Raw genomic sequence first — 13415 nt, 5'->3', positions numbered from 1 at the left:
GACCTGCTTTGTTGCAGAGATGTTTCCATGTTAAAGATATTAGCAGCTGGATAAAATTCCCCTGGAAACTAGTACAGACTTGTTATTCAAACATTTCTAGATACCTTTCAGATATCTCTATTTACATATTTTTGGCATCTAGCCTGGGCAGCACCCGTATGTGTTTTAAATTAAGTTCATTCTAAAGGTGATTGCATTTTTTGTCTCTCTAAGCTTTTGTTGAGAGTAGAACAGTTTTCTGAGAGGCTTGATAGAAAGTTTAGCACTACTGTACATATAATCAGCATATGGAAAACTTTTTATTGTATGTGGTATAATTCTGATGTGTGTCAACACACACATCTCTGCTGGGATCGTGCTGTGTAGGCATTAACATCCTGTTTAAATACTGCTCAGATCAGGCTATTTACAGGTGCTTTTCCTTGGAATTAGCAGTGTTATGTCATATTTATCCTGGTACATTAAAGAGCAGGATATGCTACCGGGCAGCCTACCATGAATGCTGTAGAACAGAACAGAGGGGCAGAGTGGGTGTGATACAGCTCTGAACATTCTGCTCTAGGCAAGATCAGGGAGAGGAAAAGGCATCTGAAAGATGGGGATTAAAAAAAAATAGTCATCATAAGAAAAACAATAAGCTTTTGCTGAAAAAAATGACACTCTGGAACCACCCCCAGGTTGCAGGATGCCCAGCAGCATCAGATTGAAAGTAAATGGCAGAAGATTTGTAGTTACCAAAAGCAAGTCCAAAACTTCATTGACTAGTAGTTGAAAGAAATATTAATGGCACCATACAAAAATACTTGGGCTCTATTATTACTGGAAATACTTGTTATCTAGCAGTTATTGGGGAAATTAAAGCAGTCCACAATGAACTGGTTCCTCACAGTATCTTGTCTGTCTCCGGTACAAAGAACTCTACCTATAGCAAGTCCGGAGGTGTGCAGCACTCAGTACTTTCTATTAGATCCACCTTTACTGACTGTCTCCAAGTAACTTTGTCTCAGGCAAGTTTTTTTCATTCTTAACATCTTTCTTATTTCTTTACAGTTTGTCATATCACTGAACTGAGTTCTCATCCCCTGGGAAGAAGAAATTTCACTGCAATTCAATAGTAGTGTACAACAGATTCAGGGCTGCCATGTCTTACCGACCTAAGAGATTTCAACCAGTAAGTGTGTTTCTTGTTAAGTATTGCATTGTAAGTGGTGTGAAACATGACTCACTAGGCATTTTATGTCCCCTGAGTGCCTGCTGGTTGCTGCCATCTTGTTAAACTGGTTACCTTTCTGAATTCTGCCTTCATCTATTCTAATGGAAGTCACACAACATAGGAGTTCCTGGTTGTAAAACACTCTTTTGCAATGAGAATTAAAAAGTCCACTAGTCCCAGCCAGGGAGTTCACCCACACATTTTCTGTTCTTCTTTGTGTGTAGCATGGTTTGATGCTGTGCTTTATAGAAAGGTGATTGTGATGGTTGACAAAGTAAATAGATTAATAAGTTGTTTAAAGGTGAATGGAAAATTAGTTTCAGTTTCTATTACGTTGTGCTTTTGGAGTCTGCCCTTGCCACTGAATTGAAAACTGAGCTCAAATTGCTATTGTTTTGTTTATGAACTTCTACTTGTACATGAAAATTAGCTTTTTAAGTTCATGGAGATAGAGTTCTACTAATTAGTTCCAGCTAAAACAGAAATTTGTTCAGACTTGATGGAATTTGAATGAAAGAATTCTTTACTTAGAATATGCTCAAGTGTGGCTGCTAGTTAGGCTTACAGCTGCTGATAAGCAGAGTAGGGATAGGAATGTTTGTGCTGGTGTTACTTACTGGGTGATATTGTTACCACAGAACTGGACTGGTTGAGATTGGAGGGAACCTTTGGAGGTCACCTGGTCCAAGCCACCTGCTCAAGCAGGGCCACGTAGAACTGATTGCCCAAGACACTGTCCAGGCAGCTTTTGAGTATCTCCAAGGATGGAGAGTCCACAGCCTCTCTGGGTAACCTCTGCCAGTAAACAAGTGTTTCCTGATCTTGGTAGAGAACCTCCTGTGTTCTAGTTTGTGCCCATCTGCACTCTGCCCCATTATCCAGATCACTGCCAAAGTTGTTAAACAGGACTGGGCCCAGTCTTCATGCCTGGGGCACACCACTTGTTGCTGCCCTCTAATTAGGCTTCACAGCAGTTTTCAGTCCACCTCAAGGTCTCCTCATCTCATACTGGTATCACTGGTGCCAAAAAGGGGTTGTGTTCTCTAAAGAAAAAGGGGATTTTTATGGCTGTTGCCTCAAAATGAGGAAACAAAGACTCAAATTACTTAGAAACCTATGGGAATCATAGGGTCCTTGACTGGCTTTCTGCCGGAGGCAGCGTTTTTCTCCTCCCAGGGCAGCAACAAGAGAGATGTTTTGTGTCTTTAGCTTTTCTTTGTAAGCAATCACTGCTGCCCCTCAGTGCCACCTGCACAGCCACCGCACACTCCTTCACCCTGCTCTCTTCATCTTCCACTTCCCCTTTCCTCACTGCTCGCTCATCACATCAGAGAGCTCTGCTGCGGTCAAATATTAATAAGAAGACCACATTTCTATTAAAACCATTGTTGGTTTTTAAGAAGTGCTTGAAGGAACCATAGAAAATTCTGATTGCTTCTCGGAAATGAGGCTGAATTGCAGAAATGCCTTCAGTGGAACTGTTTACTGGTGTGCTGCAGCGTCAGTGCAGCCACCGTGGCTGTGCAGGGGATGTAAGGACAGAGTGCTGCGTAGCTGTGGGAACACCACATGGTGTTGAGTTGCACCACACAAAACAAGCCCTTGCATTTTACAAGGCTCCTTGCTGTGCTTTACTTTATAGCAGCTCAAATGTGTAACCTGAAACATTTATTTTATGAATTACACTTTCTGAGCGAAAGGATGAGAATTCACTGCAGAATATTTTTGTCATCCTACTCCCAAAAGCCAGTAAGTTCTCTGCATCTAAACTTAGGTTATACAGCAAGGTGTACAGAGAAACATGAGGCATGGTGAAACAATACTCTCCGAAACTAAATAATTTAGCTGGAAAGCAACCTCAGAAGGTTTTTTCAGCACAGCAGTGGATTATACACTGGAAAGTGTTCTACAATACCATGCTTCTGTGCAAGGGCTTCACCTGAAAAGAACTTGCCTTGCAGCTGCAAATTAAAGCAGCATGGCTTCAAAGAGACAGGGGAAGGTAACCGGAGGGAGGTCAGCTGCAGATGCTAAAGATAACAGAAGGGTGGTGTTAAAGACAACTGAACATGCAGGCCCTTCGGTTTCTGTTACAGCCCTAACCACTGACACTGGCTTTTGGAAGGTTCATTTTGTTTCTTAGTGTCTTGCATACCTGGCCAGAAGTGTTGAGCTTCACAGGGGCCTCTTCAGGCACAAACCAGCAGTTACCTAAGCAATGCACTGATGGGTCAGCAAAATTATGCCTTGCGTGAGCATGAGTGTGTCTGTCTGTGCAAGAGAGGTGGGGACATTCCCTGCCTTCTAGAGGGAGAAGCAATGGTGGCAGTGAGCAGACCTGGCTGCGAGGAGGATGGTGAGAGTCAGACCAAGGACATTTGCCTCACTTTCTCTCAAGCTGTGGTATGGTGCTGCACCAAACATGTGGTTGGTACTGGGAAGGGGAAGGAGAGACACAGGCGAAGCTGAGCACGCAGGCCATGGGGACTGCTGCAGGGGTGGGAAACTGGCTCTGTGCCCTTGCCCTCAGTTTCCAGGGAAGGCTGAGCCTCTGAAGTGCTGCCAGATCCCTGCCTGTGATCAGATGTGGTACTTCATGGGATTATTAGAGGATTTAATTAGCAGGTGGTAAGGAGTTTAGTTCCAATGCTGAAGAGAGATATGTTAGTTCAAAACATAAAATACTTATTTGGATTTTTATTTGTATTTACATGGCACTTTTCCAAGACATTTACTGACTAGACATCTGCAGTGACTAGTGGTTTATTGTGGCATGTGTAGGATGAGCCATGATGTCTGTGTGTCAGTATCAGAACTTACTGATGGCCTATGGCTGAGCCTTCCACCCCCAAAAACAAGGGATATATGACAGTTTAATTAAGAAATTAAACATGCTGGTAGAGGTGAAATTGTGGGAACAGGTGAGCAGAGGCTCTGAATCAAAAGGCTGAACCAAGGACAAACGTGGGGCTTTAACTGTGAGTTCCCTCTATGATTGGTAGAGTGAAGGGACTTGAGGAACAAAAGTCTGATGGTTCATGAAATTACTGACTGGCCTGGAGTGTCTTTGGCTTGCAACGTAACAGTAACTTGGGATGTATTAAGAACCAGTGCATTAATCCCATCCCTACTGACCTCCCTCCTGCAGAAAACAAAAGCCTACAATGTCAGTTGCCTTATGAGAAGCTGCAGAGCACAAGTGACAGTTTAAACAAAGATTACATGGTGGCTCCTTTGATTTTTGTGCTGCTTCTCTCAAAATGTAACTGCAGATGGAGGTCAGAGCCAAAGATGTGGTGCTGAAGAGCCCAGCTGCCCGAGGGCTGCAGCCCCGTGGTGTGACAGGGGCAGCCCTGACTCTGTCCTTCCTGGGAGCTGAGGTTGTTTGTGAGGAGAACTGTGTCAAGCAGCGCCTGGCCTGGCTGTTCCAATCTGAGAACCTCATCCAAGCACAAATGCTGGAGCTATATTGGTCTTCCAGGCCACTGAGTGAGATTTGTGCTGCTCTGATCTGCTTGAATTTACTGGAGTTATTCAAGGACTAGCGTGACAACAGTATACCCAGCAGAGCTGAACATCAGGTTCTAGGGTGAGATAATAGGCAGGTGTGGAAGGAAGAATGGAAGGTTGGGAAGGAGCCTCTCTCCTCTGTATCATCAGGCAGATAGTGATCCCTTCCCCATACACAGGGAATCAAGACTGTTTGGATTAACAAGGCTTCTCTTCCTCTACACAAGTTAAAGCTTTCATTTTGAGAGGTGTACACATAACACTATGAGTCATTTTCCCTCATCGTACTAACTGTTAGGAACTTATGACTCTAACATAGCACCAGTGCACTCTGTACTCTTCTCACTGGTTCAAAGCTTTGATCCTTCCTGGCACCTCTTCTGAGCAAGGGCCACGCTGGCCCCGGCTGCCCGGCACACGATTCCTGCCGAGCACGGTGCCTGGAGCTGGGCACAGGGATGGCCCTGCTTTCACCGTGTTGGCTGCAGTCAGCGTGGAATGGGTTCATTTGTGCCAGATACAGAAAAGGGCAAAAACTCCCTCCTCCTGTTTCAGATTAAAAATCCAGCTCCATTTTTTTTTCTGCATTCAAGCCCAGCAAATGAAGCGCTCTGGCCAAGATGCTGATTTTACCCACTGACCACACATAAGAGTAGGAACAATGCACAAGTGCTTGTCTGTGATTCTGAGTCCCAAAAGACTGTGGCCTCTTCCTTATTTTTAACAAGCATATTCACGTGCTCCAGACCTCATCCACAGGAATGAAAACAGCATCAGCTTAAATTCAAGTGGTGTAAGCATGAATGACTTTGTGTGAAAAACCGAAATTTACTTAGATTTCTAAGCATGCCTTTCCAGTCAGCTAAATAAACCTTTCTTGCAGGGTAAAGGGGGGGCTTTGACACTCCCTGCCCCTCAACACAAGCACAGATCTGTCACGGGCATGAAATAGGCTTGATGCCCTAGTGACAGAGATCCCAGCTGTTTCAAGATTTTCTCTTGGGTGGGAAGGGACTTGCAAAGCAGTCATGTTTGTGCAGGGATGTGCTATGTCAGGAGCAGGGAGAAGAATTCTGTGTTTGTCCTGGCATAACAATGACTTGGCATGGGCTCTGTTCTGGTCAGCAGCTTCGTTCCTGGGGCCAGCCTCTAAGCTCAGGAGGAAAATATCCAATCAGCTGGTCCAACTGCTGTAGGGCCGTTTCTTTTTAAAAACTGCCAGCAAGTTATAACATGTGATTTATCTTCTGAGGAAATAACATCCCCACCCTTAAATCATAAATTAAAGACACAGAGACTCTGATGAGCCTTCATAAATAACATTCATCGAATCATTTCCATGTGTCACACAACTGTGCTGGAGGTTTAGAAGGGATTACCCTTCTCTTGGGAGGACGGGGCTGAGGCAGGGTCTGAGCAGGTGAGGTGTGATGCATAAGGGCGTTGATCTGCAGGACGTTTCTTGCATTCCAGTCACCTGAGCTGGAACAGTTACAAATCTCCATAGAGTTCACGCACACCAGTTTCAAGGGCTGTCCATGCAGCACTCTTTTTTACTTATTTCCTTTTCCAATTAAACTAAAAAAGTAGATGTTAAGAGAGGCAAACACTATTATTATTATTATTGTTGTTGTTATTATTATCAATAATGGTGTTTGCAGGAGTGCCAGGGCTGCAGAGTTAGAGATCAGGATACAACAGAGCAAACAAGTTTGAAAAGGAGTCAAGGAACAGAGGTTTGCAACATCCTCTCCCAGTCTTGCTCAAGCCTGCACGTGGGCAGTGAAGGTAACGTGTGACTGAGCAGCCACCCACAGCAGTGTGCTAGAGGGCAATCACAAAATTGCTTTCAGCTAATTAGCGAAATGGTGTCCTTTCCTGACAGCGTGCCAGCAGCGGGAGGCCCCTGCATCACTCGTGCCATGTTTTGCTGCCTGTGTTCCAGTAGTGCTGAGGGAAGGTTTCCCTGCAGAGCACTGACAGCTGTGCTGCTGTATCCGTTGTGCTGCTCCCCGCTCATTCGTGGTTTATTTCTAGGCCTCCTCTTGGGGCCCAACGTCATCAAAACTGATTCACAACTAAAACCCTGGGGTTTAAGAAAAAGGGATCTCAGTTTCTCATTCCACACTTCAGTTTTAATCCCTGTAGAAACAATATTCTTCTGTCCTCCCCAAAATACGAAACCTCGCTGCCGAGGATCTGCCAGGTAATCTGTCAAGCCGGGAGCTGATCAAATCACCTGAACGGATGTTTGTGTGTACCAGCTGCAGCAGAGAACAGGTGGCTCTGTGTATACCTGTTAGTGGCTTTCCAGTGAAAAAAAGGGATCATCAATATCTGGAGGGGCCCACCTAAGGAGCAGAATTCTGGCACATCTTTGCCAATAGCTTGGAAAACTTCTCAGAAGACAGGGAGTGTTAGGAATAGCAGTTTGTCTTGAAAGGATATTCAAATTCCTATAAATCACATGTTCTAACACAAAACCTGAAGTAAACCATATACCTCTCCTATCTCTTCCTCCTGGTCCATTTCTTTTCAGCGTCCGAGTTTTCCTCAGGCTACTTTTTCTTTGCCTTTTCCTTCAGTTTAATTGATTCTTTGTTTTCTTCTTGGGAACTGACTCCCTCTTCCAACCCCCATATTTGTTTTTACCCCTTTTCTCCTTTCCTTCTGGAAAGTACAGCTGCAAGAGCCGGCACCGCCACACAGTGCCTGCTGCTGGGGCTGGAGAGACCGCTGGACACTGAGGTACAGGAGAGCAGAGGTGGGATTCTCCTTATAGCTCACTTGGTAGGCAGTGGAGACAAATAAGCGTTCTGAGGGAACAAATACCTCAAAGTGTGTTAGATTATGCTTTAGGTTGAGCTTAAACACACCTAGACTTCTTAGTGTCCAGATCAGTAAGGGTTGTGACTATATTTAATCAATACCTCACTCTTTGATTTTACTACTGGCCTAGTAGATGATGTGGGCAAGTCACCAATCTGTAAAGTAGAATGATGATGTGATTTTACTGAAGACTAGAGTTTGGTTAAGTTTCACTTTAACTACCGCAGGATTTGGCTTTGTGCAGTGCTGTTATCCTGTGTTACTTTTGCCTTCTTTTTTAACCTTTGGACTCTTTTGCAATAGGAAGTTGTGTTGTTTCTTTAATTGGCAAGGGTTGGTCCAACATCTGCAGCCACGGGGATCAGAGCAGGAGTTTGGGACCTCTCTCTTGATAGGTCACAGCTTCTTTTGTCCAGAGAGCAGCTCACCCCTTTCTTCCCAGAGGGCTGCTGTTCTTTTGGGAAAGAGTGACAGAGCATGTCGAGTGCTCTTCTCTTTGCTTAGCAGGAGTTCCCTGTCCTCACTAGTGGAGGACACCGGTAGGGTTCACTGCATCGAATCAGCCCTCTGAGCCACAGCAGGTAGGAGAGGTGGTGGGCACTAAACTGATCAAGAATTACGTTTTGGTTCTTGCCTCCTTGAGAGAAGGTGAGGGTAGATCATCTGGAGCATCGACGTGTCACATAGTGCCCAGAGCACAAGTACCTGCCCTGGGCACAGCAGAAGGTGTGTGTGAAGGGCTGAGCAGAAAACCTGCCCGATGCAGCGGCTTTGGCGGTGCTACCAGATATCTCAGTTTCATTATGGATTCAGAATATTTAGTGATATAAAATTCTCAGTCTGTTCTCAAAAACAAACAACAAATCCCCTAAACAAAACCAAGTTTTTGTCAAGGAGAAAAAGCTGGTAAATACAAACCATAAACTCTGAGATTCTAGACCAAAAAAACTGTTTGCCAGCTGGATCCAAAGTTAACTGTAAAGCTTCACAGTTTTATTCAACCCTATCAATTTCTAGGGTCCAGTTCAGAGATTTTGAGCATTCCTGAGCCTCCTCTGTTTTGTGGAGTGTCAAGACACATCAAGATCACTCCATGATAGTTTCTCTCTCCTTGCTTTATCCCATTTTTCAATTGCATCTCAAATCTGAGGTCACCCGATGCAGCTGTGCTTGCATTTGCACAATTAATGAACTGCAGATTAGCACAATTGAAAACATTCTGCTATTTTCATCCATGCTGAATTTTACCCAGCAATATTTACATTCTTCATTTTTTCATTCCACAGCTTTACTAAATTCCTCTTTTGCCATGCAGTTCTCTCCTAGGGTGGATTCTACTCTGCATGATTTCCCCACAGGAACATCCTGCCTTGCAAAGGGACGACTCTTTCTTCATCTTCCGCTTCAGTGATTGATTGAGTTTACAGCCTCTGTCAGTTGAGGTGCCAGTAATGTCCTTGAAAAAACCCTCACATGTTTAGTACCATGCACGCCAGAAGAAATAACAGGATATCTGGTTATTAGTTTTCTCATACGCTTCTGGCTATTGGTACAGGATGTACCCAAGGGAAAGATCCTGCTTAGTAATCATTATGGTGACAGCTTCACACATCTGCTCACTGGGGAGGCTCTTTCTGCTCTTCCTGGAAGGCAAGAGAGCTGCACAGTCCCAGGTGCCTGCAGTTGGCTGGCACTGCGCTGTTCTAGCAGGGTGCAATCTAGCTTGTGTATGTTAGACCACAGGCATGAAAACAGCCTGTACATGTCAGAGCATCAGCATCTAAAGAAGACATGATGGCTTTGATGTTGTATAGTGTACCCTGGGATATTGTTTCTAAGATTTACAGCTTTCAAAATGCACTACATCTGCTGCTGTGACGGTGTGAAAAACAAAAAAAGGCATGGGAAAGAGCAGCTTCTCAATGCTAACCCCTTGGTTACATCTTCTCTGCTTTCACTTCTTTCCCACCACCTGAGCAAAAAGCAAACTCAGAGCAGCCAGGACCACAAAAGCAATTGTAGTGCAGAGAAGCTGCTTGTAGTTCTAGCTCAGCTGACAGTTCTTCCTACCGGTGCATCCAAGCTAAATGAGAAGCGGATGCAGAAGATGTTTTCCATATCATCATAATTTTGGCAGCTGCACACACTAAAAATACATATGAGAGAGGAGGACATAGTCTGAAACCAGTAAGGACTGCCTAAACTTGAGATTGCAAAGTGACTGAGTTTCCCTTGTATCATTTGGGACTGGGCACCAGGACAGGCTGTCTGTTGGAGAGCCTTCTCCAGTTACATTTAAGCTTGTGGGTTCAGTTTTTAGTCCGAATAGGCCTGCTTGCAGAATTTACTCTGCTTCTACTTGCAGATGCCTTTCCTCTATAGAGTTCTTTAATTATGTGGAAACACACTCTAAATATGAATATAAGTTAACTCCTACTCCCTAGGCTACTAGCAAAGCTGCAGCTGGCATAGGGAGGCAGCCTTCAAGCGTTCTGTTGTGAATTGCCGGCTGTTTTTCCTGGGAAACATTCCTGGAAGAGAATACATCAACAATTTCTTGCAAGACATTTGACTAAATCATTTAGCACACAGCACATGTGATATCTTTAACCTTATCTCTTAAGAGTGCTGTAACATCTAGGAAGCTGATGCTGCCTGCACGGAGTGTACTGAGGTTCTTGTTAATACCAGCTGAGCTCTACGTAAGTTGGGAACAGTCTGTGTCTCCTGTAGGTCAGATGCTGCCGTGTGTGTACAAAGACACTTATGTCCTGGAAGATCCATCCCACTAGGACAGCTGGTGGATACCCAGTGCTTTTTTAGTTTCTGGGATTTTCTGGATCACCTTGAAAGACGACATATGGAACGCTGTTGTAAAAGGATATGCAAACAGCGTTGAATTGGTACTGTAAGGCTCCAAGAGAAAGATCAGTTCCACGCTGATGCAGATACGCAGCCCTGCAAGGCAGCGAAGAAAATGTTCTCTGAATGAGAGTCTCTGCCACACTTAGGAGTGGGACACAAGAGTGAGAAACCTTGAGAAACATTTCGGGTTGATGCTATTAAAACAAGGTATTGTCCCAGAATGGTGGAGTCTGAAAGTGAAGTATATAAAAAGGTCATTAATAACATGTAAAAGATCTTGCAGCTGCCCAGGATGTAGGAAAATAAATGTGGGATGTTGTTTTTTTTTTCTTTCCAAAGATCATATCTCATCTTTAATTCTGCATTTATAAAGCCCTTGCTTTGTAATTTAAATAAATTGCCACCAAAACTTAAAAGGAAAAAGCTGTTCTCTCACAGAAGCATACTTGCATAAAAGGAGGTATTTATAACAAGTATGAAGCTGTTACCCCTTTTAGTTTCTACATCTTGTTCTAGAATAGAGGCCAGTGTTTGTCTAAAGGCAAAAGTCCTTGTTCATGTTTGTGGGGTTATAATAAAGGGAGTCCAGCAGCATCAGATGATCAGAGATGCACCGAGCTGGCAATGCCTTAGGCTGGAACAGTTCATTCCAGCCGGAGTGGAGACTGGACTCCATATTGGGGCATATACTGGTGTAGCTGTTTTGGCCAAATAATTGTAGAAGTGTAAAACCAGGCTTGATTAGGCCAAAAGGAAATTCATTAGTAGTGGCTGACTGTGTAGAACAGTTCGTGCTTCAACTCCCGGTTCCTGCAGCCTTATCTTTCTGAGTTGTTATCTCGTGAGGTTCACAAGGCCGAAAGGCAGAGACTTAGCGGACAGGAAGAACTCAATATATTTTTGATGTGGAGAGACTTTTGATATCCTCTTATCTTTGAGACAACGAAAATGGTTTAGATATTCACTTGCTATTTTTCCCCTTGAGGCACATGGTGAATTTTGCTTTGTTGCTGTGTTAGGCCCAGGTTAAAGCCATTGGGAAAGAAACCACATATGGAGCTGTTAAGAGACAAGGTTGAGAACAGTAAGCTGAAGTAAAAGGAGTGTCCCAGCTGGAAGCCAAGTTTGTGCTGAGGTCTTTCTCTTTTCACCCACAACCAAATCTCTGACTTGCCCTTGGCTAGTTGGCAGTCTTGTGATTAAAAGAGCAGTTTGGCTTGAGGAGAACACTTCAGCTCCTAGGGCAGATGAAGCCTTTCCTAACACGTTTGATCTCACTATGGGAGGGCTGATGCCTGCTCTCCACACCTAGTAACAACAAAAGATTACAAGCTTTCTAAACAGCGGATTGTTTGCTAGTGTAGTTTTAGCCTAAAAACGATAGCCCTTAGCGCGTCAGTTCTGAAGATCTGCGGCTGCTGTCATGTAAAAGCTTCTCTTCATGGGCACACAAAGCTCTGTGTCCCTGGAACAAAGGGCTGCTGCTGGGAGCTCCTCGCTGCCGTTTCTCACCTCAGCTGATGGGGCTGCAGTCACTCTGTGCCACTCAAACTCAGGTGCAGCAGGTGACTCCCAGGAGGGGTGGACACTGCGGTGAAGCCAAGGACTGTGCAAACCTGCAGCCACTCTGGAAACCTCGTGGGGTTTGCACTTGCACACAAGCTCCGCAGGGTTCTGCTCTCCCCAGCAGCCATCTAGGAACTGGATTGGGAGCATATGGTCAAAATTGTGCCAAAATATTTTTAACGCTTAGAGCTGGAGCTCAGAGTCCCCTCTTCACACCCAGTTTTGAAGGTTAGTTCTTTAAAAAAGAAATGTCTAAAAGGAGAAGAAAATGTTTTGCTGCCTATATGACTCTTGGCAACCTCTTTCTTGTTTAATTGCAGAGTGTGTTCAACAGATGTCACTGAGTTAACCTAAGCAGGCTATTGTGAAATTGTGTTTTAAAGCCCTGCTAGGTGTGTACATGTTGTCTTCTGATGTAGTTTAGGGCAACCGAACATAGCATTCCAGATATCCATTTAATTTCACTCTGATATTCAGTAACGGTTTCTCCACCAGAATCTTTTAAATGTCACCCAATACCCAGCCCAAGTTTAGGGCTGTTCAAGTGCCTGTGCCCTTTTCAGTTTGGGCCCCAGTGACAGAAACATTCTATTATGTTAACCGTCTTCCAGGAGTCTGCAGCATACATTCTTCTTTTATACTAAAACAAATAAAGAACATTTTTAGAATAATAAAATGGGAAAATGTTTATCTTCAAATAACTGCAGGAGAATGGGAGTCCTTGAAGGGTTCATGGACAGGACATCTTACTGAGTATTTTCAAATTAATATCAGATTGCTTCTCATCTCAGGCCAAACTGTATCTGTTAAAATGCCAAAGTAAACTAGGGATAAGAGCTTTACAAGAGCTATGTTCCTGCAAGCCACTTCTTCCTTACCACTGTACTTTAAATTGTTCTGCACCTTCTTTTTTATTTCCTTCTCATCCCTATTTTGACCATATCTGGATGATGTTCTCTTTTAGCTCCCTGTAGCTTTTTGCTCTGGGGTTGACTACAGATGCTCCAAGCTCAGATCTTCCATTTTTCATATTATCAGTCTCTTCAGACATTTATTTTTTTGCTTTTCTGGACCCATGTGCATTTCCCCTGCTCTTAAAATATTAAAGCAGTGTCATTTTAGATATGAATTAGCTAAAAGTACTGTATATTAGTTTCATTGACTACATTCTATAAAAAAACATTATAAATACAGTTTTTTCCGAAGAAAGTATAAGCAAGCTAAGAAATTCAGATCTGTCAGATGTAAGTATAAATACCCACCTCTATTAAACATACTCGGGAAGCTGTGAATAGGTGTATTCACCATGTGAGTCATTTCAGTTTGTGCTTCAGGCTTTGTGCAGGTTTTCTGCTGAATGTGATACTAACTGAAAGTGTGTGTGTTTTTGTCAGTAGGAGTGAGTGGCACAGAGTGCAACCTGGAGTGAAAA

General features: G+C 43.8%; 1 protein-coding gene across 18 annotated transcripts in view; it reads left to right on the top strand.

Annotated features, from left to right (window-relative positions):
• The window catches only part of CLEC16A (C-type lectin domain containing 16A), a 170462-nt gene that overhangs the window by 101178 nt on the left and 55869 nt on the right, over positions 1-13415 (top strand). For all 18 annotated transcript variants that reach the window (XM_065030473.1, XM_065030478.1, XM_065030477.1 and 15 more), the window contains one exon: positions 1051-1171. The gene's annotated coding sequence lies outside the window, so the exon portion shown is untranslated. The remainder of the gene's footprint in view (positions 1-1050; positions 1172-13415) is intronic.

The sequence above is a fragment of the Columba livia genome, chromosome 15 (assembly GCF_036013475.1).
Source record: "Columba livia isolate bColLiv1 breed racing homer chromosome 15, bColLiv1.pat.W.v2, whole genome shotgun sequence".
In the NCBI taxonomy this organism is placed as follows: Eukaryota; Metazoa; Chordata; class Aves; order Columbiformes; family Columbidae; genus Columba; species Columba livia.
This window is presented reverse-complemented; position numbering and strand designations above follow the sequence as displayed.